This window comes from Schistocerca gregaria, chromosome 7 (genome assembly GCF_023897955.1).
Source record: "Schistocerca gregaria isolate iqSchGreg1 chromosome 7, iqSchGreg1.2, whole genome shotgun sequence".
Taxonomy (NCBI): Eukaryota; Metazoa; Arthropoda; class Insecta; order Orthoptera; family Acrididae; genus Schistocerca; species Schistocerca gregaria.
This window is the reverse complement of record NC_064926.1, coordinates 518,517,935-518,542,076: the sequence shown is the minus strand read 5'-3', so window position 1 is coordinate 518,542,076 and position 24,142 is coordinate 518,517,935.

The window sequence follows — 24,142 nt, the reverse complement described above, 5'->3', positions numbered from 1 at the left end:
GCTCAGTTGAGACTGTCTTTTCTTTACCATCCTTATCGATTTTGAAGCTGTGGCTTCTTCTTGTGATTACCCTGTATAGTCCAGAGTAAGGCGAAACAAGCGGCGGGCGCATCGTATGATCCCTGAGCCACACGTGGGACGTTGCTTGCAGGTCTTTATGTATAAACACTCTCCGGTCTCTATGTCTGACAGAGTTAGTGGGTTTGATGTTTCTCATTCTAACGCTGAGTGGTCTCGCGAATTGCGTGCATAGCTCAGGGGCGAACGGCTGTGTAGATGCTGGAACGATAAATTCTCCAGGAACCCTCAATTGCTCGCCATAAACCAATTCTGCGGAAGAGCATTGTAAGTCCTCTTTCACGGCCGTTCTCATTCCGAGTAGGACCAGCGGTAGTGCTTCAGGCCATGAAATGGAACTGCACATTAATGCAGCTTTGAGCGTGCGGTGTAACCGTTCCACCATTCCATTACTAGATGGATGATAGCTTGTGGTGCGTAGATGGTTGCGCCCCCACAGTAGTAAATGTTCGTTGAAAAATTGGCTTTCAAACTGCCTTCCGCGATATGTTGTTATGTTTTGCGGAACACCAAACCTGGAGAACCGTGAATGCAACAGTGCTTTTGCAACCGACTCCGCAGAAATGTCTTGTATTACAACTACTTCTGGCCAGCTGGTAAAACGATCAATGATTGTGAGCAAATAGCGTTGTTCTGAAGAGCATGATAGCGGGCCCACAATGTCCACATGTATATGTGAAAATCATGCAGATGGCGTCGGGAAGTCAGCAATAGGTGCAAATACATGTCTGCTGATTTTATTACGCTGGCATTTTAGGCATGCACGCGCCCACGCACGACAATCTTTTTGTATTCCAGGCCACACTACTTTGGAGGAAACTAACTTGGCTGTAGCTAGTACTCCTGGATGTGATAGGTTATGTAGTGCATTATAAATCTCGCAACGATTTTGTTCTGATATGCAAGGTCGCTCCTTTCCTTTTGCTGCATCACACCAAATTCCATCTGGAACGTTTGGGACAGACAAACGTCTGAGCTGCATCGCAGTTCTTTGTTCCTCTATTAGACGGCGCAAGACAGGATCTTCTCGTTGTTTAGACGCTAACTCGGTCCAACGAACTGAATTTAAACTGTCACAATTCCTAGACAGGCAATCTGCGACCATGTTGTCTTTTCCTGAAATGTGACGCACGTCAGTTGTGAACTGTGCGATGTACTCGACTTGCCTGCACTGACGTGCTGAATTGAGCTCTGTGTCTCGTTGAAATATAGCTACTAACGGCTTGTGATCGGTAAAAATTGCAAAGTGCCTCCCTTCGACAGATGTGCGAAAATGCTTTATGGCTAAGTAAATAGCAAGATACTCACGGTCAATAGCACTCCATTTTTGCTGCTGTCGAGTCAGATTTTTAGAGAAAAATGCGAGCGGCTGCCATCTGCCATCAACTTCTTGCTGTAGCGCTGCACCCACTGCTGTTTGGCTCGAATCAACCATGAGCGCTAAAGGAGCGCTCAATCTTTGATGTTCCAGTAGTGTTGCCCGAGAAAGACATTTCTTTAAGTAATGGAAAGCTGCTTCAGCATCTGGACTCCATGGGATTTTACGATTTCCTGTTGTATTTTTACCTGCAAGTAACGTTGTGAGTGGCTCTTGGGCGGCAGCTAATTTAGGTAAGTGACGTCTGTAATAGTTGAGCATGCCTAAAAATCTGCGAAGTCCTTTGTAAGTTGTGGGAAGGGGCATCTGTTGTGCTGCTTCAACCCGCTCAGGCAAAGGTGACAGGCCTGCTGCTGAAACCAAATACCCCAGGAACTTAACCTGGCGTTTTCCAAACGTGCACTTCGTTCGTTAACAATTATGCCATACTCTGTCAGACGGCGGAAAAGGTGCGGCAGATGTTCGACATGCTGATATACAGAACCAGAGAATAGTAAAATGTCGTCCATATAACAAAATACGAATGATAATTCTCGAGGCACCTCATGCATGAATCTTTGCAATGTTTGGGCAGCGTTTCTGCGGCCAAATGACATAAAATTGTACTCAAACAAACCGAATGGTGTGATAACTGCTGTTTTTTTAATGTCAGATGGAGCCATGGGAATCTGGGAAAATGCTTTGGCGCAATCAATCACACTAAATATTTTGGCATTGCTAATCGTACTGTTAAAATCAGTTACATTGGGTACTGGGTAGCGGTCGGGAATCGTGCGGGCATTGAGCGCCCTGTAGTCTCCACGTACTCTCCATGAATTCTCTTTTTTACGGACCATGTGAATTGGAAATGCCCATGAACTATCAGACCTACTGACAATACCTGTTTTTAGAAGTCTGTCGAACTCAGCTCGCGCCGCGAGCAGCTTCTCTGGAGGCAGACGCCGAGGGCGGAAGGCAACGGGTTGACCTTGTGTCGTGCTGATGTGGTGTTGAGTATTGTGTCTGCATTTCCTGGTTACGTTGACGGGTTCGGTAAGTGCTGGAAAGTCTTGAAGCAGTTTACGAAAAAGTGATACCTTCAACAGTGCTCTGATATTGCCTACAGTATACGAATCGTTACGACTGTCGCGTGTCTTCCTGCGTGAAGCACACGTGTACGCCCCGCTTAGTTGCGGATACGAAATCGTATCACAATATCCCGACGCGGATGACGCGGTAGAGGAGCCGGAAATCTTCGTGCGGAAAGACACGGGCACATCGCACTGCACTTGAACCGATGCGGAAGACGCAGTAGGCAATATCCCTTCTGTGGGAACTGTCACCAAACGACGGTTAACCAGGTCGGGCCTAAGTCGGTAGTTCCGTAAAAAGTCCGCTCCAATTATAGGACTCGGCACATCAGCAACCACAAAAGTCCATTTTGGATGGAAGTTAGAATTCAGATGTAATGCCAACTGTTTCTCACCATAGGCGGATATTCTGGAATTGTTTGCCGCAGTCAGCACATGTTGCGTTGTTGTCGTGAGTATATCACCTCTCTTTCTTGGATAAACACTGACTTCTGAACCTGGGTTAATCAGAAACTTCTCGCCCAAAGAGAGGTCCAACACGAACAATCGGTGTGATTGGTTGACTGCAGATACCGTGGCGTTTTCACCTCATTGAATCACGCTATGACTCGGGCGCCTATGCTGTTGTTGACGAACGTTGGCGCCCTTTAACGTCCGCTTTTTAATTTTGGGTAGCTGCAGGGTTGAATACATTGACAGGCAGTGTTACCGAAGCGTCTGTGGTACCAGCACCACTGACCTGTCAAATCCTATTGGATAGCATTTCTTCGTCTTTTCCAACTGCGAGTTCGTAGCTGCTGGTGGTGTGAAATTACTAGCACGTTGAGTTTTGCCATTTCTGCTGCCAGTTGCTGTATGGTGGGCTCGGTCGATGAGCACTGCTGTTGAGAAGTATTATTGCATGTTCCTGGCTCACTGGCGTCATATTCCATCACACTACACGTTCTTGGGCCTCTATCCTGGCTGTAGTTGAATTCGGAACACGCAGAAACTTCGGTAAAGGTGTTTGCGATGCTGTCTGCCTTTTTTGCTAAGACTTGCAATGGTAAGTCTGTTTCTGCTGCAATGACGGCACAGATGTTGGCAGGAAGTTTACGAAGCCATATTAGACGTAAAGACTCTTCAGGTAGGAGTTCCGGGCCGGCTAATGTACGTAAGGCTTTGAGTACTTGTGACGGAGTCTTGTCGGCCAAACCTTCGTATGCGAAAATTTTTTGCAGTCGCAAATCTGGTGACAACGTATAATGCTGTATGAGAGCTTCCTTTAGCACAAAGTAATTCAGTTGCGACCAGGTTTCTTCTACTTGCTCTATCACTTCTAAATTTAGATGTGAAACCACTATATTAAATTTGTCATTGTTGTTAGACACCCCACGCTGCCGAAATATGCATTCAGCCTGCGTAAACCAAAGCTGGGGGCGCGTCGGCCAGAACGCGGAATGCTTAAAATTTCCGTGTCGCGCGTAGGTACTCACATCTTTTGAGTTAACATCTGTCGTTCCATTTTGTGGCGAATCAAAGGGCGTGGACCGCGATCCTTGGTCGAACAGACTGTAGTCTTCAATCTTGATTTCACTGCCCCATGCTTTTGTTTCTGAATTCATTATTCTCGTCGGTATATATATTTTCTTTAGGCTTCTGCTACGATTTTTCGGGGTCACCACTATGGGAGCCTTTATATTTTATGAAGTAACAGCTTATTCACGAGATATGAAAACATTTTATTTTTTAAGCACAGATCAAAAACTAACAAGAATAAACAACTCGTAACCAAGCCGACTACGGCAAAGATAAATATCTATGAGCTGTCACTTTCACCCGCAGTTTTTGGCGCAGTGGATAAATGACGTCGCCACATGTTTCTCTTATTCAGGTATTTAACGCTCAACGTATGGTATTATAATAGTGTAATCAATCCCTGATTCTGTTGCCAAGTGGCCCACCAAAATATTCATTTTTTCGAAATTAAAAAAATAATTCTTTTTATTGTGGCCCCCCCTCCCCCCCAAGAGCAACGCTACACTTGGCACCCGAACAGGGACTTCATCAAAAATCATTTAATCAATGTGTTTAAAAATTTTTCAGTGCTTCTTCTAATAATTGTTTCATTTTTTCATGTGGATGCAATTCAACCGAGAAAGAGAAGTGGGAAAACCTTTTAATTAATTCAGAAGAACGATTGTTGATATTACCAAAAAACGCGAGTATACAGCCGTATCAGCATCAAGACAGCCATAGTAAGTAAAATTTTTATACGCAGTAGTCAAACTCTCGTAGTGACGTTGCATCTTTTGAGCTGATCAGAACGTAAACCTGTCTTTCCTTGCCTTGAAACAGCTTTATTTCAAATTTCCCATAGTTCATTCTTATGTAGTTAAATTCAGTGAAAGTGTACCATTGTTGTCAGTGCATAAAAAAATCACGATATGGCGGATAATTACGCTCAAAACTGGTAAAACCTGTGATATTTCATTTGTTTGTAATTAGTAGGAACCATCTTATCTTCTTGGCGTACATTAACGTCAGTTGTTACCCAGAGTTAAAATTTCATCTTAGGTCCTAGTAAGCCATAGCACTACGTGACAGACAAACGACTGATGGCAGTGACAAACAATATCTGTAGCATTGTGACGTTTGACAAATAATTCATGAACATGGCTGACAGTAAACAGCGGACACAAACAAAAGCAGACGACAGCAGTGATGCGAATGGACCTCACTATCCATTACGATCACGGGCGATAGGTACACAAGCCGAGGCAGAAGCAGCCTCGACCGAAGTTTTAGAAGCTGGTCCTAGTGTGCAAACCATTCCCGCTTTAGAAAAAAATGACTTGACTGCAAGGATCGAAGCAATAATGGAACGTAAGTTCGAAATCCAGAAACAGGAAAGATTAGATGAAAAGGCCTGCGAAGGAAATGAGAAGGCCTAAAGACGGCATAATCAAAATCAGGTCCTTACAAATCTGTGCACTTCAGTAAAAGTAGACATAAATTAAGTAAAAAGAGAAATAAATTCAATAAAAACAGATCTGCAAACGGAGATAAATGACCTAAATACACGGTTAAATTCGGTAAAGGCCGAACTAAAGGCAGACATAACAGGTGATTTAAACACCTTGTTGGATAATGTCCAAAGCCAATCAGTAGTCAGATCACGACTATGAGGCTGGAAATTGACACATAAGTAGATTCAAAAATAGAGGATATTTCTAAACAGTTAGATGAAAAAATCGAAGCAGCCAAGGGAGAGATAAATTCTAAAGTGATGGAATATCAAAAACAAGCTGCGATCTTAAAAGACGATTATAGCCCCTACTGCGATCACTGATGAGGTCAAGGGAGTTAAAACCGCAGTAGACACGATCGAGAATGTTGTTGATGATCTTTCCAAACAAATTGAGACACTTAATGTAGCGGATCAAATTGAGAATACTGTTAAGGCACATGCTGAAGCATTGTCCGACCACTACCAAGAGTGGATTAAAAACAAAGACGGATTCATAGAAAACAAGGTCAAGAACGAGCTCAAGGAAACGGTCAAAAACATGACCTTTGAAATACTGGAAGCCCCTGGAAAAACAGGAGACACGGTAATGTCAGAATTAGGCCAGATAAGACGAACGTTAGCTCAAGATTTACCTGAATTGAGTCAACAGGTAGTTGATAAAGTTCGTTCACTAAAATGTCAAGTTGAAAACTCCCCACCTCCCATGTCAGGAGAGTGGAATAATTCACCACGATGTAATGAACAACAGCAGGTACATTACCGTTCACATTTGATAACGCTCAAAATCATAGTTCTATAGAAGCACAATTTAACCAGAGTACCAGCCCACCCACTTTTGTCAGTTTGATGGTGGAGGAAAGCGTGATCAAACATCGTGTTTTTCCGAACTTCCACCCACGGAAAAGAGAAATTCATCCTATAGTGTTCCTCCAAAATTTTTCAGGAATTTTCGAGAATAGCTGGAGTGATCTCCAGTGAATTCAATTCGTTACTGGATTTATCGTGGGCGATGCTGCCGTATGGGGAACCGAAATGGTCGACTCTTGTAAAAGTTACAAAGAGTTTGAACAGATGTTTTTATCTAATTCTGGAGATCTGGTTTGCAGCAGCGCCTGAGAAAAGAGGTTTACAGCGCGGTAGTTTGAGAAGATATTTTGAAAAGTATTTAGCGAAAATCAAGATCTGGGATTCATCGATCACCGCCTAGGACGTTATTATGATTCTAAAAACTAAGCTACCGATTGCGATCAGAGAAACGTTAGTAAACGTGTCTGAGGACGATACGGACACCTTCCTATCTGGGCTAGACTCATTAGATCTGATTTACGAGACGCTAGAGTTGATGTTGCCAACGCCCATTTCAGTGCAGGCGGCCAGCACAACACGGAATACGATGGCAACAATGGTGGCCGAGCGAAAGCGCGTCACAGCAACGGCCAGTACCAACCCCGCAACGGTTTCAAAAATAAACACGCTACGTACTCCAACAGTAAAATAAGTACAATAACGGCCAGAGATACAATCCAATATATAATTCGTCACCACCTCAGTAGGGAAATGCACTTTATAATACACAGCCACAGCAATATGGAAACACGCAACCGATCAACGATAATTATCAAAACGATCAGTCTTACAATTCAAATCGTCAGTGGAAAGGAAATAAATGGCATAATCAAGGTGGAGACCAACGTACACTCTTCAGTAACGGTTACAATCAACACAAGCCACAGCAAAATACCTTTCAGCCACAAAATATGCACTTCACGCAACAAGCGAATGGACCTTCGGGAAGTCTGAAGCCTAAACGCCCGCATAATACGAAAATTTATTATGCGCAATCGATTACTCCAGGACAACAAGATCCATTTCCAACCGAGTTCGTACCACAAAACCAATACCAGTTCCTGACGGAAGAAACTTTAAGAAATATAAAACAGCAGGAAAGTAAGCGTCGAGCGGAAAATTAAAAGCAGCATCTTTGAGCCTCCTAGAGGATGCTGCAGGTTTGAATGAGGGCACCCTGTCCCTTAGTCCACACGAAATTAAAGCAATTACGTATCACAAAGAGACAAACTTACGGGATGATCTAGTAGCAGACACTGAGACGAAAGACAATGATGACGTGTGGGACAAATAACTTCAAGCTTCCATAAGAGTATCAATTGCCAACATACCAGTAACAGCCATTATAGATACAGGAGCTAATATAAATGTCTTATCTTTATGTTTGTTTAAGCAAATATCGTCTGTATGTAAAGTTTTATCACTTCCAATTCAAGGTTGTACCGTTTCGGGAGCAATTGGTCCACTAACACAACGTGCCAATCTTCAGACTCAGCTTCAGATCAAGATAGAGTCTATTTTAGTAACGTGCATAATTCTTATTGTTAAAAACCGATCAGTGCCATGGATCCTGAGTATGGAGTTCTTGAGGGAGGCGAAAGCTAAAACTGACATCGAGTGTGGAATCTGTACTCTAGTATCGAGCCAGCAACAAGTAACTGTAAATTTGTTAAGAAGTAAGGTGAAGACAAATTTTGGGGTGCTTCAAATAGCAGTACGGCCGTGGACTGAAAGACAACAGTACAGTCACACAGAAGACATGACAGATCTTGAGAGTGTTAATGGCGATGAGTATAAAGACCTAATTCCCGGTCAGAATGAATTATACGGCAAAGCTAGTGAGTCCACTGAATTATCCAAACAACAGAAGAATGAGCTTTACAATTTGTTAACAGATTACGTTCAAGTATTTCCTAAGAAACCTGGACTAATAAAAGGCTTTGAATGTCGAATGGATGTCCTGCCCCATTCAACCTACTGTAGAAGAAGCTATTCCATTCCATATGCGAGACGCGAAGCTGTTAAGTGTGAGATCAGGAAAATGCTACGCTGGAATATGATAGAAGTATCTCATTCACCTTACTCGAGTCCTTTATTATCTGTACTAAAATCAGATGGTAGCGTAAGGCTAGTCCTAGATGCAAGATTAATCAATTAAATTATAGTACCCATAAGAACGAGACCTGAGGCTCTTGAAGAGCATTTGCTGAAGTTTCTTGGAGTTAGTTATTAGTCAAGACCCACTTTAAACCATCACTGTTGTTAAAGAGAAATCGTAAGTGGCAACACATTTATGAAGGTCCCTTTCTCATAATGAGGAAACCACACATTGGTAGCTATTTGTTATCTGACCCTGCCACGAATAAAATCAAAGGATTGTTTCACCATCATGACTTAGGAAAATTTTGTAACGCCAGGAATTAAGTTAATTTAAGCTATAAGAAAATTCTAAGGTATTGGAGATCAGGATTAACCAATGAGTGACAAGAACTGAACTGAACTGACTTCGGACGTTAACCGGTGCCAAAAGGGAACCTTGTGTATTAAAACAACGCGTCTGGAAAATAAAATACAGAATAAGTTGTGGACAAGTAATTGTATGAATAATCTTTATGTAAACAGCAGGACATGTCTTAGAGGCGATTTACAATTTTAGTTACAAGTTAGTATGTAAGAGAAATGATGTGCTCGAGAGGTATTAATTAGCCCAGAGGTACTGAAATGAGGAAAGAGGAAGAAGCGAATGATGCACTTCTCTCGCTAAATAGTAATTTTAAAATGAGCAGGAAGGAGCAAATAATGCACTTCTCTCGGTAAATAGTAATATGAAAATGGTGATTATACGTGCTTAGTATTAGAAAGTGAAATTTAATCGAGGACAAATTAATGACCTGTTTTGAAAGAAAATACTTAACGCCCAGACAAAAGAGGAAAGTAGTGTGAGAAGATTCGATTCCTTGAGGTTATTCCCTATTTTCAAATGTGACGTCAGTAGATTTAGCTTGTAAGTTCCAGCACAGTGCTGTGCCAGCGATAAAATAACATCTCTTTGAAGTAAACATATACCTAGGATTAAGCATGAACAGATTGATAACGCAGTGTAATTGTTCCAAAAAGGCCTGACGTTAACCTTAAGTAAAAGCGTGATGGAATAAAAAGGAAGTTCATTATATAACGTAAAGTAGGATGAGTCCAGACTATAAACAAGCTGAGTAAAAGAACATATGAGTAACATGGTTTATTATGCCAACTTCACGGTACTAATGAGCAATAGCGATACTGCAAATTCAGAAGCTAGCAGCAAATAGAATAAGAATCTCGCCCAAGCTTCACAGGTCGCGACAGCAGCAAACAACACTCTAGTGAGAGGCCTGTATACCCAAATGCGTAAAGCATAAACTTCACAGTCTAAGAAATGAACAAAGAGTAGTAAGCAAGCTGCAGCAAGATACATATTAGATATACGTGCTTGATGTGATAGATTTTATTTTAAGTGCGCACTGCAATATTTATTGTTTTCTCTGTGATTATGTGTTTATTGCATCCCTTTCCTAAGAGCAAATCCTTTATGATCCTTATCCTATCCACTCCTCAGTATCAACTTGTAAAGATGCACGTGTGCTTGGGAAGTGAGGCGCCATGTATAAAAATGAGTAGGTTCGCGACGCGCAATTGCTTTTGTAATGCGTAATGTAAATTAAATTTTCGACCTGGTTGAGGAGTAATTTAAATTCTGTCGACGATCCGCGAGTAGGCCCGCTTTGCCCACTTCTCGTTTTTCGACTGTTTGTGTTTCTACACGAAATCCAGAGGAGGAATTGCTATTTTCAAATCTGTCCTCGACATTTCTTTAAAGACAAGCACATACGAGAGAAACATTGACATAAATGAAGCTCCCCTCACAAGTCAATAAATAAGATGAGCATTAAAAAATGTATTGGGCCTACAAAATTAATATGCAAGCGTAGTAAAGATTACTATGAATGACTCAATTTCAAGATTTTTCGCAACAGTGGAGGCGGACAGCCACCACGTGACGAAATAATGTAAACGTTCAACCACCAACACAGTTGCTGTACGCTACATTCTGGAGCGAAACCATTCACACCCAGTACTGAAAACATGTTTGTATGTATCATTAACCTTCTGAGAGACTCTAAGATAGAGAAGTTAGCGAAATTATTATAATGACTGATTGTGCACAGAAATAAGTCACAAAGGTCACCTCTGAACACTGTTGAAATGTAAACTTTAACGAGAGGTCACGATACGAATGAAAATAAGCACACAAAAATACGTCAAAGGATCCCATCCTCCTATATCCCATCTCACATGTATATAAAATTAGTTTTGTAAGCTATTCTAATATATTTTATCTATTTCATATGTGAAATAATTCGGAGAACCACACTCGAGCCCTGAAAGTGAAAGATATTGACTTCCTAGTCGAAATCATCACCAGTGGCCGCTCTACAATCCACAATGTAAAATGAAACTTTTAATAACCTGTAAGTTACACCCGAAAATTACAAATATTCCAATGGGCATGAGGATGAAAGTGATACTTTTGGTATTTCTTCCCTCCTCATGGGAGGCAGTGAAATATTACTAATTTTCGCTTCACAAACGTTAATAAACGCTCATAGTAAACGCCTGATGGCGAAAAGTTATTGAACAATTGTAAAATAAAAGAATTGAACCATCGCATAGCAGCGACAGAGTCTATTATTCTTTATCTTTGCCGTTCTTGTGCGGTGCCTGTAAATCTCTATGTACATGTGTCGATTAATGGTATCAAAAAAGAATTCTGTTGTTTCAAGACAAATGAGGCTTTTGGCGCCTCACCATTTTTTTTGTATTTAACCACAATGGTCATCTATTGTAATTTAATAGGAGAAGGTACGTAGTATTAAAAATAACGCGTGTTAAAGATATCTGTGCTTATTTTTGTAAATTAACCTTGATGATTTCCATCTCCTTATTAACCTGAAGGATAATTATTTTGTGTTACTTCATCACCAGAAATTATGATCACGCTGATGGGCCGAACGCAGCATGAAGCAGAAGGAACATTATCGTTTTCCTATTATTTATGAACCAACTTTTGTAATTGTGTAGTGTTGCATTTCTTTTAAACTCCATAAATCTTCTGGTCCCTTAGTGTTGTTCCGGGTATGACTACATAGCGAATATAAAAATGCACATAAATGATAATGTTTCCCTTATTCACGTAATTAACGCTCAACGTATGTTATTATAATAGTGTAATCAGTCCCTGATTCTGTTGCCAAGTGGCCCACCAAAATATTCATTTTTGCGAAATTAAAAAGAAGATAATAATTCATTTTATTCCCCCCCCCCCCCCCCCCGAGAGCAACGCCACACTAGTCACAAATTTCTGATTAAATCAGAATTAATTACCATGTACACATACTCTCATCGAAGGAATTCTTGTACTTTCATTAGCAGAATCAGTTGCAAACTATTTAAACACACAATAGCAACTGGACTATCAGTGACTTGTAAGAATTTATGAATCTACTCATTTAGAATTAGACACGTGTCTCTCAGACACACTATCACTTCAGATAGAAACGTAACAGTAATGTTATTACAATTCACAGCAAGATATACCCAGAGAAAATTTTATCCATGTATATCTGTAGCAATTGGCCAGCTTAGCTCCGTCGTGTGATACATATACCATTACCTGGAGGCACTTACACAAGGAACAGCCAAACTCTTCTCATTGGGGGTTAACACTGACAGTAGCAATCTACAAACAGAATTTATGAGTAAAACAAGCCCTAGTATGTGTTAATCATCACATCACATACAGCTTTCAGTAGAACCTTGCGTACTAACCAAGTTGAAATTAACACATCCGTGGATAGACTCAGTAGGAGTAGCAACGGCCGGCCATAAAAATGAAGTCAATAACACTGAACCCATTAGTAGAATTTCGGCCACAATTTACAGCACAAGTAAGGCCCTCACTCTCTTGCTTGTTCGACGTAGCCAGCCGCTTCAGGAGACCTGCAGGAAGCAAAATACAGACTTCTCAAACCCCGTTACTGCTACGCGTTAGGCGTCCCAAAAAAAAAAGGCAGGTGGCTGCATCTCGCGCTCTGCGTACACCACTGGAAAGATGACCAATACCGGCGGCGGGAATATCGCGGATCGAGAGCGACACGGCTCAATTCCCTCCATGTGAAATGATCGGTTGCCATCTGTCAAATCTTAGTGACAGTATGTCCAGCCTCTGAGTCTGTTATGTCCAGCATTTTGTTAGCAGCAAATGGGTATGCAACTACTGGGGCAGCTGATGCATTTCAAGGCCTCTGGTCCTCTGTTCGTGCCGTTGTGGCTCCCAGCGCTCATTTAGCTTGTATATGGCACACACACTGAGATCGCCTAATGTATGTGACAAGAGATTTGTCTTGGCCAGGTATGTTTAGTGTGAGGTGGAACCGTTGTGGTGGTGTTGAGTATGACTGTGAGTGGAGGAATTGCTAGTGCTCTCAAACGCCAGGGCACACAAGACTTGGGGCACATTTAGCGTTATGAGCTGTTTGTTGTTAGTGTTTCTTTTTCGAAATTTAATTACTTGATTTTCAAAATGTATTTTGTGTTGTGTGTGTGTGTGTGTGTGTATATATATATATATGTGTGTGTGTGTGTGTGTGTGTGTGTGTGTGTGTGTGTGTGTGATAGAGAGAGAGAGAGAGAGAGAGAGAGAGAGAGAGAGAGAGATTCTCAAATGTTGAAGACTTGTTATATGTTTTATCGCAAAGAAGAATTTTAGTGAGGTGGTTCTAAGTGTCTTACGCGATCTATTTGACTTACACCTTCAAATGTTCTTTTCCCTGTCTTGTGTAAATTGTTGAACAAATACTTTGACAGGATATCGCAAATGCACTAATTCCCACCGAATATACAAGTGAGGTGTAGCAGTGAATCCAATCGAATCTTTCAGTCAAAGGATTTTGTCTTAACTGCAGACGTATACACCAACAGGATGTGATGTGACGTCACAAGAGTGGAGATCCTGGCACTGAGCTATTTCTCACCAATGTTTTGGTCAATTTAACATCAAAAGTGGCACCGGGTTTTCGGGAGGCGAGGCAGAGAGTTTGGGACATAGAAAGGTTTGACATTTCCCGAAGGGACGAGGGAGGGTGAAAAGTGACTCAGAACTGAACTGTGGGTTAGAGGAGGGGGTGAGGAAAATGTGTCCCAGGATTGACATCCTTTCCCCCAGCGGAGTAGGTGGAAGAGTGGGAGGGGAGAGGTGGGGGTTTCCCAAGTGGGATGGATTATTTTAAGACGTTATCAGTCAACCCCACAGGGGTCATAAATTAATAAGCATAATAATACTTAAGGGGTTGAGGATAACTTGCTCCCAAATGAATGACTGCCTCTGAATATATGCAACTCACCCAGACAATGTTGCATTGAACTGTCCTTGTAGTACGTATCTGTTACTGACGTCCCATGGGGCTCTGCATTTGTAGCTATGAGTTTATTCACTTCGTATGCAAAAATCATCATTTCCACCTTTAATCGTGGGCAGCTCATTTTTTCGGGCCAGGAGATGGCAACTTTCCCATTGTGATGACTAGGACTTCTGTCCTGGCCCAAAATCTCATTTACAGGTTACATCAACTGCAACAAACATTTTCAACTGTTCTCCATTCATTCGATTACGTTGAAGCAATTGTTCTGCTATTCTTTCACGACAAGGTTTCTGCTCTCAGAGAACACGGAACCCTCTTGCAGTAACTTTTGTCATCTTCAAAAAAATGGTTCAAATGGCTCTGAGCACTATGGGACTCAACTGCTGTGGTCATTAGTCCCGTAGAACTTAGAACTAATTAAACCTAAGTAACCTAAGGACATCACACACATCCATACCCAAGGCAGGATTCGAACCTGCGACCGTAGCAGTCCCACGGTTCCGGACTGTGCGCCTAGAACCGCGAGACCACCGCTGCCGGCTTTGTCATCTTCAACTTTTCAGTTATGGTTCCGTATTTTTTAAGTGATAGCACTCTAGCGTCACACGAAATTTTTTTCTCACATATTTTTCGTGAATCATCTCTCAAAATCACATTAACAATAACGTGAGAGGTGTAATCTGTTACAATTGGTGGTCTTCTACTGCTTTGGTTCTGTTCAGTGGTTACCCGACCTCTGTGTAAACGAGCAGATCAACGTATTATTGTGCGACAGTCCACTTCATTATTACCACACACCTGTCTCAAAGCGTTATAAACTTTCTGTTGGTTGGTTATTTTGATGTAGGAACGCTGGCCACTAAGTGTAACTGACCTGAATCCGTTACGGGTTCCATTTTAAAACTGAATGACACTAGACACAGCCACGTGAACCACCGTCACGTCGATAGCCTCGCTCTCAAATAACGTGAGTTTCAACTGGATCACGCCATCTTACCGGTGCGAATGCGTAATGTGCAGGTCTTTTGAAATGACCGTCGCACATAGTTGACTGTAATTCTTATGTGCTACAGTCAGAGGGCTGATATGTTGACATTATCAGCGTCTCTCCGTTCCCACTTAGTGTACGATTTACTGCGTAAAGTATCCAAAGTATTAATGACAATACATAAAATATTATTTGTTTTGAAATCCAGTGTCCCAACTTTTTACTATTCCATTTCCCTTTCTATTTAAGCAGGTCATGCGATGCTTTGTTGGTCATAAGTTGAAGACGCTAATCCAATCACTACTTTGTCCTGATCCTCAAATGCATTTCAAAACCTTTTTGCTAAACTGTCGCCGTGCTACGTTCAGTGTGAGTTACCGGACGTTTAATTTGCGTTCAGCCAGTGACATCCCTTATATCACAAAAAATTTAGTTATGAGCTTCATGTAGGTCAGAGACACTTTCTTTACATCGTCGGAAGTTGTGTCAAAGCCCAAACGCGACAGCAAATGGACTGACCTTCCATCAATAAACATAAGCGATTGTTGCGCTTTGAACAGTGAGGTCTTGTCCACGGAAGTGTTACACTGTAACTTCAAAGATGATAGCTGCTACTTGTGTAGACGACATCACAGAAAGTTTTACGTGTTTTACTGGTACATTTGTATCATGGTTCAAATGGCTCTGAGCACTATGGGACTTAACCTCTGACGTTATCAGTTCCCTACAACTCAGAACTACTTAATCCTAACCAACCTAAGGACATCACACACACCCATGCCCGACGCAGGATTCGATCCTGCGACCGCAGCTGTCGCGCGGCTCCAGACTGTAGCCACTAGAACGGCTCGGTCACCCGGACCGGCTTTGTATCATGATACCATGTGAAATAGTAAAATTTCTAACAGCACGGAGTTACCTATTAAAAGAGAACCTGCAACGTAAGTTCATCACCATTCTAGAGCGGCAGCATGCTCCCTGGACTTCAATCTGACTGAATATAAATGGGCCGTTCAAATCCGAAGGAGGTGAGGCGTAACACGGATACGAGAGATCAATCCTGACCTCCAGAGGTCGCTTGCCCTCAGTGGATGTATTAACGGAAGCCATTATAGATAACCTGGTACAGAGAACCTGTGGATCTTGCACCCAACCAACGGCATCAAACAATACTATCACTTATGTCTGTATCACTATCTATACTCAACGGCCCTTACTATATGTGACGAAGAATACTTAGCATATCACGAGCACTTCCTCCCTTTATTCTTCCATGCACGAATGGTGCGTGGGAAGAACTGTTGCTAATAAGCCTCCATGTGAGCCTGAATCTTTTCAGGAGGTATGTGTAATAGAAAGCAATACTCTGGTGACTCTCCTAGCGGTAACGTCTTTGACTAGTAATCAAGAAGTCATTGGTCTCGGATTCGAGCGGAGCCATTGCTTAAGTTTTGAATGAAAATCATCAAAAATGGCGGCGAAGAAGTCACCTCGTTCTGTCACAGAGGGGGTAGGAGTGGACAAAAGTTCAGGGCATTTTCTTGACTTTGAATAATGAAACACCCCCTGAAAAGCGGAACCATCAGAAATGATCAATGGTACGACAACGTTCTACCACACGGAACTAGGAATCTCAGAGGTCTGAACATGGTGGGAAAGCTTGTCAATCAGGAAATGGAAACGCTAGGACTGAATCTAGATACAGAGTAACAGTGAAATAAAATTGAACGAAGAAAAGGGTTTGTGGTCAGACGAATGTAGTGTAGCAATAATAACTGCAGAAAGTAGTATAACAGGAATAGTATTTATTAAAAATTGATACGACAGCAAACAAACGTCTAAAAGTATGGTTTAGGTATACATGTCAGTGTCGCATTTAGAAGATCAAGAGCTACAGAAAGTATATAAGGAAATTAACGGGTAGTTCAGTAAGTATAATGAGGTGGTGATGAAGGGTAGGCTGCATCTTAAGGGAAACGTTCTGAAGAATCAGTGTGTGGAAAGAAATGGGATACAGAAACACTGAGGAATGATGAGATGCGTTTGGCGTTGCCTACGTATATGGGTACTGCGGTGAGTAATGCCATCGTAGGCAGTTTAGCTGATGAGGAATGGGCAGCCCTAAAAGGGCGATCACTTATCTTGGACAGACAAACATGGCTACAACGAATGTAACTGGGAGTAAACGTGTGGAAACATTGCACTGACGAAAGGAGAAGGTACAAAAAGGTTCAGGCAAAGAAAGGAGTACTGCAGTAACAATCACTCAGTAATGAAATAAATAAGGAAGTGCGGAGCAACTAAGGCGATATAGTTAAAGGAACGATGTAAAGAAACCGAAAAAACAAAATACCGCCTGGAAATTAAAAACAAGGATCATAATAGCAAAAGTGCACTAGAAATTAGACAGCTAAACGCAGAGAGCGGATAGGCGGAAAGGGTACACTGAAGACCGCTGTGAAGGGGAGGAGGAGAACACTTATTAGAACTGGTGTTTGTACAGAAGAAATAGAAGATAACGATTAGAGGTAGAAGTCAAAAGAACTGTGAAAGGCTTCTGATGAAATAAGGCAGACGGGGTAGATAACATAAAATCTGAATTTCTAAAACCTTTGCAGGAAGTGGCAGTTAAAGGACTATCCGGGTTGATGCGTAAAATGTGTGAAACCAGCGACGTTTTCGGAAAAAATACATCATCCACACAAATCCCAATACAGCAAGGGCAGATAGGTTTGGAAACTACCGGGCAATCAGATTAACATATCATGTGTCAAAGCTCATATCAAGAATAAAACACAGAAAAATGTGTAAGAAAACTGAGCATATATTAGAAGACGATAAGTTTTGCTTTAGGAAAGGTAAAGGCTCCTTAGTGGTGGCTCTGACATTATGTTTGACAATGGAAGCAAGGCGGAAGCAAAATTAAGGCACACATACAGGATTTGTCGACCTAGAAAAAGCGATCGTTAATGTAAAGTAGTGCAAGTGGTTCGAAATTGTAAGAAACATTGGAGTAAGCTATAGGGGGAGATTGGTAATATATAGGATGTCCTAGAGTCAAGAGGAACAATTAGACTAGATGACAAAAAATGAAGTGCTCCGATTAAAATGTGTGTAAGACTGGCATGCAAGTCTTTCATCCCTACCGTTTAGTTTATACATCGTAGAAGGAGTGACGGAAATAAAAGAAAATTTCTAGAGTGGCGTTGAAATTCAGAGAGAAAGGTTATCAATGAAAACATTCGCTGATATTGTTAATCTTAGCGAGAGTGAAGTAGAATGGCAGTATATGTTGGGCGGAATGAACAGTTTAATGTGTACAGAATGTGGATTGAGAATAAACGGGTAAAACAGAAGTAATGAGAAGTAGTAAAAATGACACTACCGAGAAACTAAGCATTAAAATTGGTGACAATGAAGTAAACGAGGGAATTCGGCTATCTTGGGAGGAAAATAACCCAGTATGGACGAAACGCACTACCATAGGTAAAGAGAGCACTACTGGCCAACAGAGGTATACTAGTATGACATGCGGGCCTTAATCTGAGGAAGAAATCTCTGAGAATGTGTGTTTTGAGTACAGGACCGTATGGTAGTGAAACAAGGACGGTGGGAAAAACGGAACAGAAGTGAATCGAAGCGTCTGAGTTGTGGTGCTACACAGAAATGTAGAAATTTAGGTGGAGTTTGGAGATGAGGAGTGAGGTTGTTGTCGCCAAAATAAGTGGAGAATTAAATGTGGGTGAAGTAATGACAAAAATAGATAGGGCACGTGTGCGATTAACCTCTATGGAACCAGAGGAAATTGTAGAGTGTAAAAACTGTGGAGGAAGACAATAAATTAGGTCCAGGAAGTAACTGAGGACGTGCAAGTGCTGTTCTGAAATGAAGAATTGGATGCAGGAGAGAAACTCGTGGCCGACCGCGTCAAGCCAGTGAGAATACCGGTGACTACACAAAAAAAGAAGAGAACTAACATTCTTGAAATTTTAACAGTAAACTACATTAAGATTCACGAAATTTCTCATTTAACGTCTGCCACTGGACCTGAATCATCATCTTGGTCACTCTTTCGCCCATAAAAAAAGAAAAAAAAAACAGTTGTGAGACGCGCTGCTCGTATTTGTTCCTTCTTTATTTCGCCTATCATGTCTTTCTGGTACGCTGCCCAGGCCGAAGAGTAGCATTAAATTATTGCAAACTACCCCTTTGTCAGTGGGCAACACTTCCTGGGGATTCTTCCAGTGAATATCACTCTGTCGTTGTTGCGATTCGTCTTATGTGCTACTCCACGTCAAATCGATCCTGATGCATATTTTTCGATATGCAATGGACGGAAATGCTTCTCGTGCTTGTTTCTCTGGCGAGTAGTCGCAAATCCACGGGCTTCTCCGCCTATTTACGCACAACAAGACACAATTATTTCTGTTGATGGTCTACTGCCGGCTGAAACGACAAGTGTCGATACTCTGGGATCAAACCACGTTTCGCTGCAATGTTCTAGTCAAGCGGTTTCACTGTCTACACGCCACCATCCACGGTGAGCCTTATGGAGTTTCTAGCATTACCCACCATCTCACTTGTACGACACTTCCTCTTGAAGACGACCCTTCGTTAAGAATGACGATCTGAATGTAAGCACAAGAATATCACACACAGATAACTCATTCACATTACGTTATCATGTGTTCCATTGTTTCCGCTACTATTTCTATGTAATACATTAGTGGCCTTTAAAATATCTACACCACGACGTGCTACAGAGGCTAAATTTAATCGACAGGAAGAAGATGCTGTGATATGCAAATGATTAGCTTTTGAGAGCATTCACACAAGGTTGATGCCAGTGGTGACACCTACACCGTACTGACATGAGGAAAGTTTGCTACCTATTTCTCATACACAAACAGCAGTTGACCGGTGTTGCCTGGTGAAACGTTGTTGTTATGCGTCGTGAAAGGAGTACCTTCACCTTCACGTTTCCGACTTTGATAAAGGTCGAATGGCAGCCTATCGCGATTGCGGTTTATCGTATCGCGACTTTGCTGCTATTGTTGGTCGACATCCAATGACTATTAGCAGAATATGGAATCGGTGGGTTCAGGAGGGTAATACGGAACGCCGTGCTAGATTCCAACGGTCTCGTATCACTTGCAGTCGAGAATACAGGCATCGTATCCGCAGGGCTGTAACGGATCGTGCAACCACGTCTCGATTCCTGCGTCAACCGATGGCGCCGCTGGCAAGAAAACAACCATCTGCACGAACATATGGCGACGTTTGCAGCAGCATGGAATATCAGCTCAGAGACCATGGCTGCGGTTACCCTTGACGCTGCATCACAGACAGGAGCGCGAGCGATGGTGTACTCAATGACGAACCTGGATGCACGAATGGCAAAACATGTTATTCGGATGAATCCAGGTTCTGTTTACAGCATCAGGATGGTCGCATCCGTGCTTGGCGACATCGGGGTGAACGCACATTGGAAGCGTGTATTCGTCATCGCCATACTGGCGTATCACCCGGCGTGATGGTATGGGGTGCCATGGTTAAACGTCTCGGTTACCTCTTGTTCGCACTGACGGCTCTTTGAACAGTGGACGTTACATTTCAGATGTGTTACGACCCGTCGCTCTATGTTCATTCGATCCCTGCGAAACCCTACATTTCAGCAGGATAATTCACGACCGCATATTGCAGGTCCTGCACGGCCTTTCCGGATACAGAATGTGTTCCGCTGCTGCCCTGGCCAGCACATTCTCCAGATCTCTCACCAATTGAAATCGTCTGGTCAATGGTGGCCGAGCAACTGGCTTGTCACAATACGCCAGTCATTGAACTGTGGTATCGTGTTGAAGCTGCATGGGCAGCTGTACCTATACACGCCTTCCAAGTTCTGTTTGACTTAATGCCCTGCCGTTATTACGGCCAGAGGTGGTTGTTCTGGATACTGATTTCTCAGGATGTATGCACCTAAATTCCGGGAAAATTAAATCACTAGTCAGTTCTAGTATAGTATATTTGTCCAATGAATACCCGTTCATTGTTTGCATTTCTTCTTCGTGTAGCACTTTCAATGTCTAGTAGTGTATATTACAGCGTGGCGTCTCCTTATTTCATGGAACTGAATCCTTTCAGTGATGAACACGAGTGCGTTTATACTAGGTTAGGCTCCAATAGATTGTCCTCCATCAGACGTGGGAGGGCCAGGTGCGCGTGACCCGACGTCCTGGCTGCATCTGAATGAGGACACTGCCGGCGGCAAGCGGCGTGCCCAGAGCGGCTATCTCTCGCCTCGGCCGACCCTCGCTGGCCAGACGTGTGTGGCCTCCGGACGAGGGGCGGTCGCGCGTTCGCTCTATCATCCCGTCAGGCCGCGGCCGCTATCTCTGGCGCGATAAACGACTGTCCCCGCCCTGGAACGTGGCTAACTGCTGCCGAGCTGCACCGCCTTGCCGAGGTGCGTTCTCCGCCTGTTCTGAATGGAGCGCTGCGGAAGGGGACCTGCGTGCCGAGCACCTCACCAAGAAACCGCACACAGACAGCCCGCTGAGTAGCAAGCAGCAAGTAGTTAGGCGTAAATGAGGAAAAAACGTATGTTAAGGCGGATGATTAAGAAGATCTATCCCGTAATGTTCGGATGCAGTATTATTAGTGTCCTGCCTCACACAGTTAGGTAGTTTAAATATCAGAGCGTAACGTTAAAAGCGATGTGATGTATAACGAGCTGTGGTAGGGAAGGCGAACGCTCAATTTCGATTTATTGGGAGAATTTTAGGAAAGAGTGGTTCACCTTTAAAGGAGACCGCATATAGGACGCTGGTGCAACCTGTTTTTCAGTACTGCTTGAGTCTTTGGGGATCCATACCAGGCCGGATTGAAAGAAAACATCGGAGTACTTCAGAGGTCGGCTTCTAAATTTATTACCGGTAGGTCCGAACAACAGATAAGTGTCACGAAGACGCTTCAGAAACTCCAAATAGCAATCCCTAGAGGGGACGCGACGTTCTTTTCGAGAAACGCTATTGGGATGTTGAGAAAATTTAGACAATCGGCATTTCATGCTGACTGCCGAAAGTTTCTACTGCCACCAACATACAATGCGCCTAAGGTAAGATACGTGAAACTAGGGCTCATATGGAGGCATATAGACACAAGTGTTTTCCTCGCTCGGATTGCTACTGGAACAGGAGAGAAAATGACAAGCAGTGGCACAGGGAACCCTCCGCCACGCACCATACGGCGGCTTCGGTGTATCTACGTAGATGTAGATGTAGAACAGACTGCAGCTATGACGATCATTTGCTCTGGACGGATTGCTAGAGTGACCTTAAAATGCTCGTGATTTGTCTCATCTTTGATACAAATTATTACATGGATACTGACGAAAAAAAAAACAAAAAAAAAAAGGAAAACAGAAGTAAAACCAAAAAACTGGACAAGTGCAAGCATAACTCTCATTCTCAGAGTTCGTCAAAACTTAATTATGTACGAATTAACAATTAGTTACGTTCTTCTGGGTCTCTTGTGTAGAATTTGACTTTGAAGGAAATTGTGTCATTGTAGTTTACAATTCCGGACCCGCTGCAAAGTTTGATTGCCTTTATCTTACAATAATCCTACTTCGGCTGAACAGCCACCACTAGGTTTTCTGTAAGTGAATGATACAGAATTTTGGTACATTGTGTATAAGAACCAAATAGAAAATGACCTAATCACCGATATCACAGGGATGTCGAAACCGTAAGACGCTTGTAGAAATGTGCAGTAATGAAATTCGTTCAACATTACCTATAAAATTAGAAATAGTATTCCAGAGTTATGTACCACTTACTTTCAAATAACTTCATGATGGCAACTGAGGTGAATTTGGCAATATTGGAAAATAAAAGTAATCAAACTTAGCAGCGTACCTGGAATTACAACTCATAATTTAAAAATTTGATTATGTATATAGATAGTGTATTTATAGATTCTGATGTGAATCTGTGAGTATAAAACTGTGTGACAAAATGACTGTATGTGTTAACTGCATTGCTTTAGCAGCTTAAAGCTTTTCCATGGGCAAGGGACCATAGATCTCAGTGTTTCACAGAAATTTCAACCTAGGATCTCATCCCGATCCGGAGGAAAAGAGGTCTTGAAAGACGGCCTTGTTTCTTGATTGATTTCATTTACCTGCTGAAATTTTCTACACCGCCAATAGATCGTGGACATAAATATTTTACATAAACGACTTGATATCTCCACCCGTTCCTGAGAGAAAGGGGTCTTTACCGACGGACAGACAGACGGATAACAAATGCCAAAGAAGATAAGTGTGATATAATTACAAATTAATTATGTTTGTATTTCTTCCTATACTTGCACAGTGAAACCTTGCTTCCTGCCAAATTTCATGATTCTTGGTCAGTGGGCAGTACCCTAAGGTTTTGATGAGCGCGTTTGCGAGTATCAGAATGTGTGCCACAAAAGGCCGTATCTTTTGACCGCATTAAGTTAGAAACCCGCTAAGTATTGTAGACCTTATAATTTCATAAGGGTGATACCTCTACTCGACACCAGAAAGAAAAGGTCGTAACAGGTGGGCATAAAGACGGAGTATAAGGTTATCCTATAAGACTTGAATTTTTACCGGTAGAGTTACAGAATCCCAAAAATGGAAGGCCATATTCTATATCCTAGAACAGAGTATGTTGAGCCTTAGCGTTAATGGATATTTGTGAAGATTACGTACAAATATTTCCATCATAGTTCTACGAAGATCACTTCCGACATTTCCATTATCGTTAGTCGCTGGAGCAATGATGGAGATTGAAAAAGGGGAATTTTATTTCTTTTTCAAGGACGATTCGTCAAACACATGTGCATAATATGGGCGTATATCGCTAACGTCTATCTGTTCTGGAATTATGCGACATGTTCTATGTTCACGCATTTTGGCGATCCTGAAGAACTAAATTCTCTTCTGTAACAACCAACAGCTTGGAAGACAGTTCGCTCTCTTCATCCAGGGTGCAGTAGGTAAAGGTGCTGTAGTTGGATCCGTGTTACTTAACTTTAGAAAGGCATTCGTTACAGTCCTGCACTGACGTTTGATGGACACAATACGAAACAGCCAAGTATAGGATCATATATATGACTGGATTCAAGACTATCTAAAGATATAATTCAACAAGACGTTCTTAACGGAACAAAATCGATTACATATCAAGGAAATTTCCGGGGTGTCTCACAGAAGTGTCAAATTGTCGTTCCTGTTTACCATTTATATTATTGATTTGTTGGACATCGTTGGAATCTCCATGAATT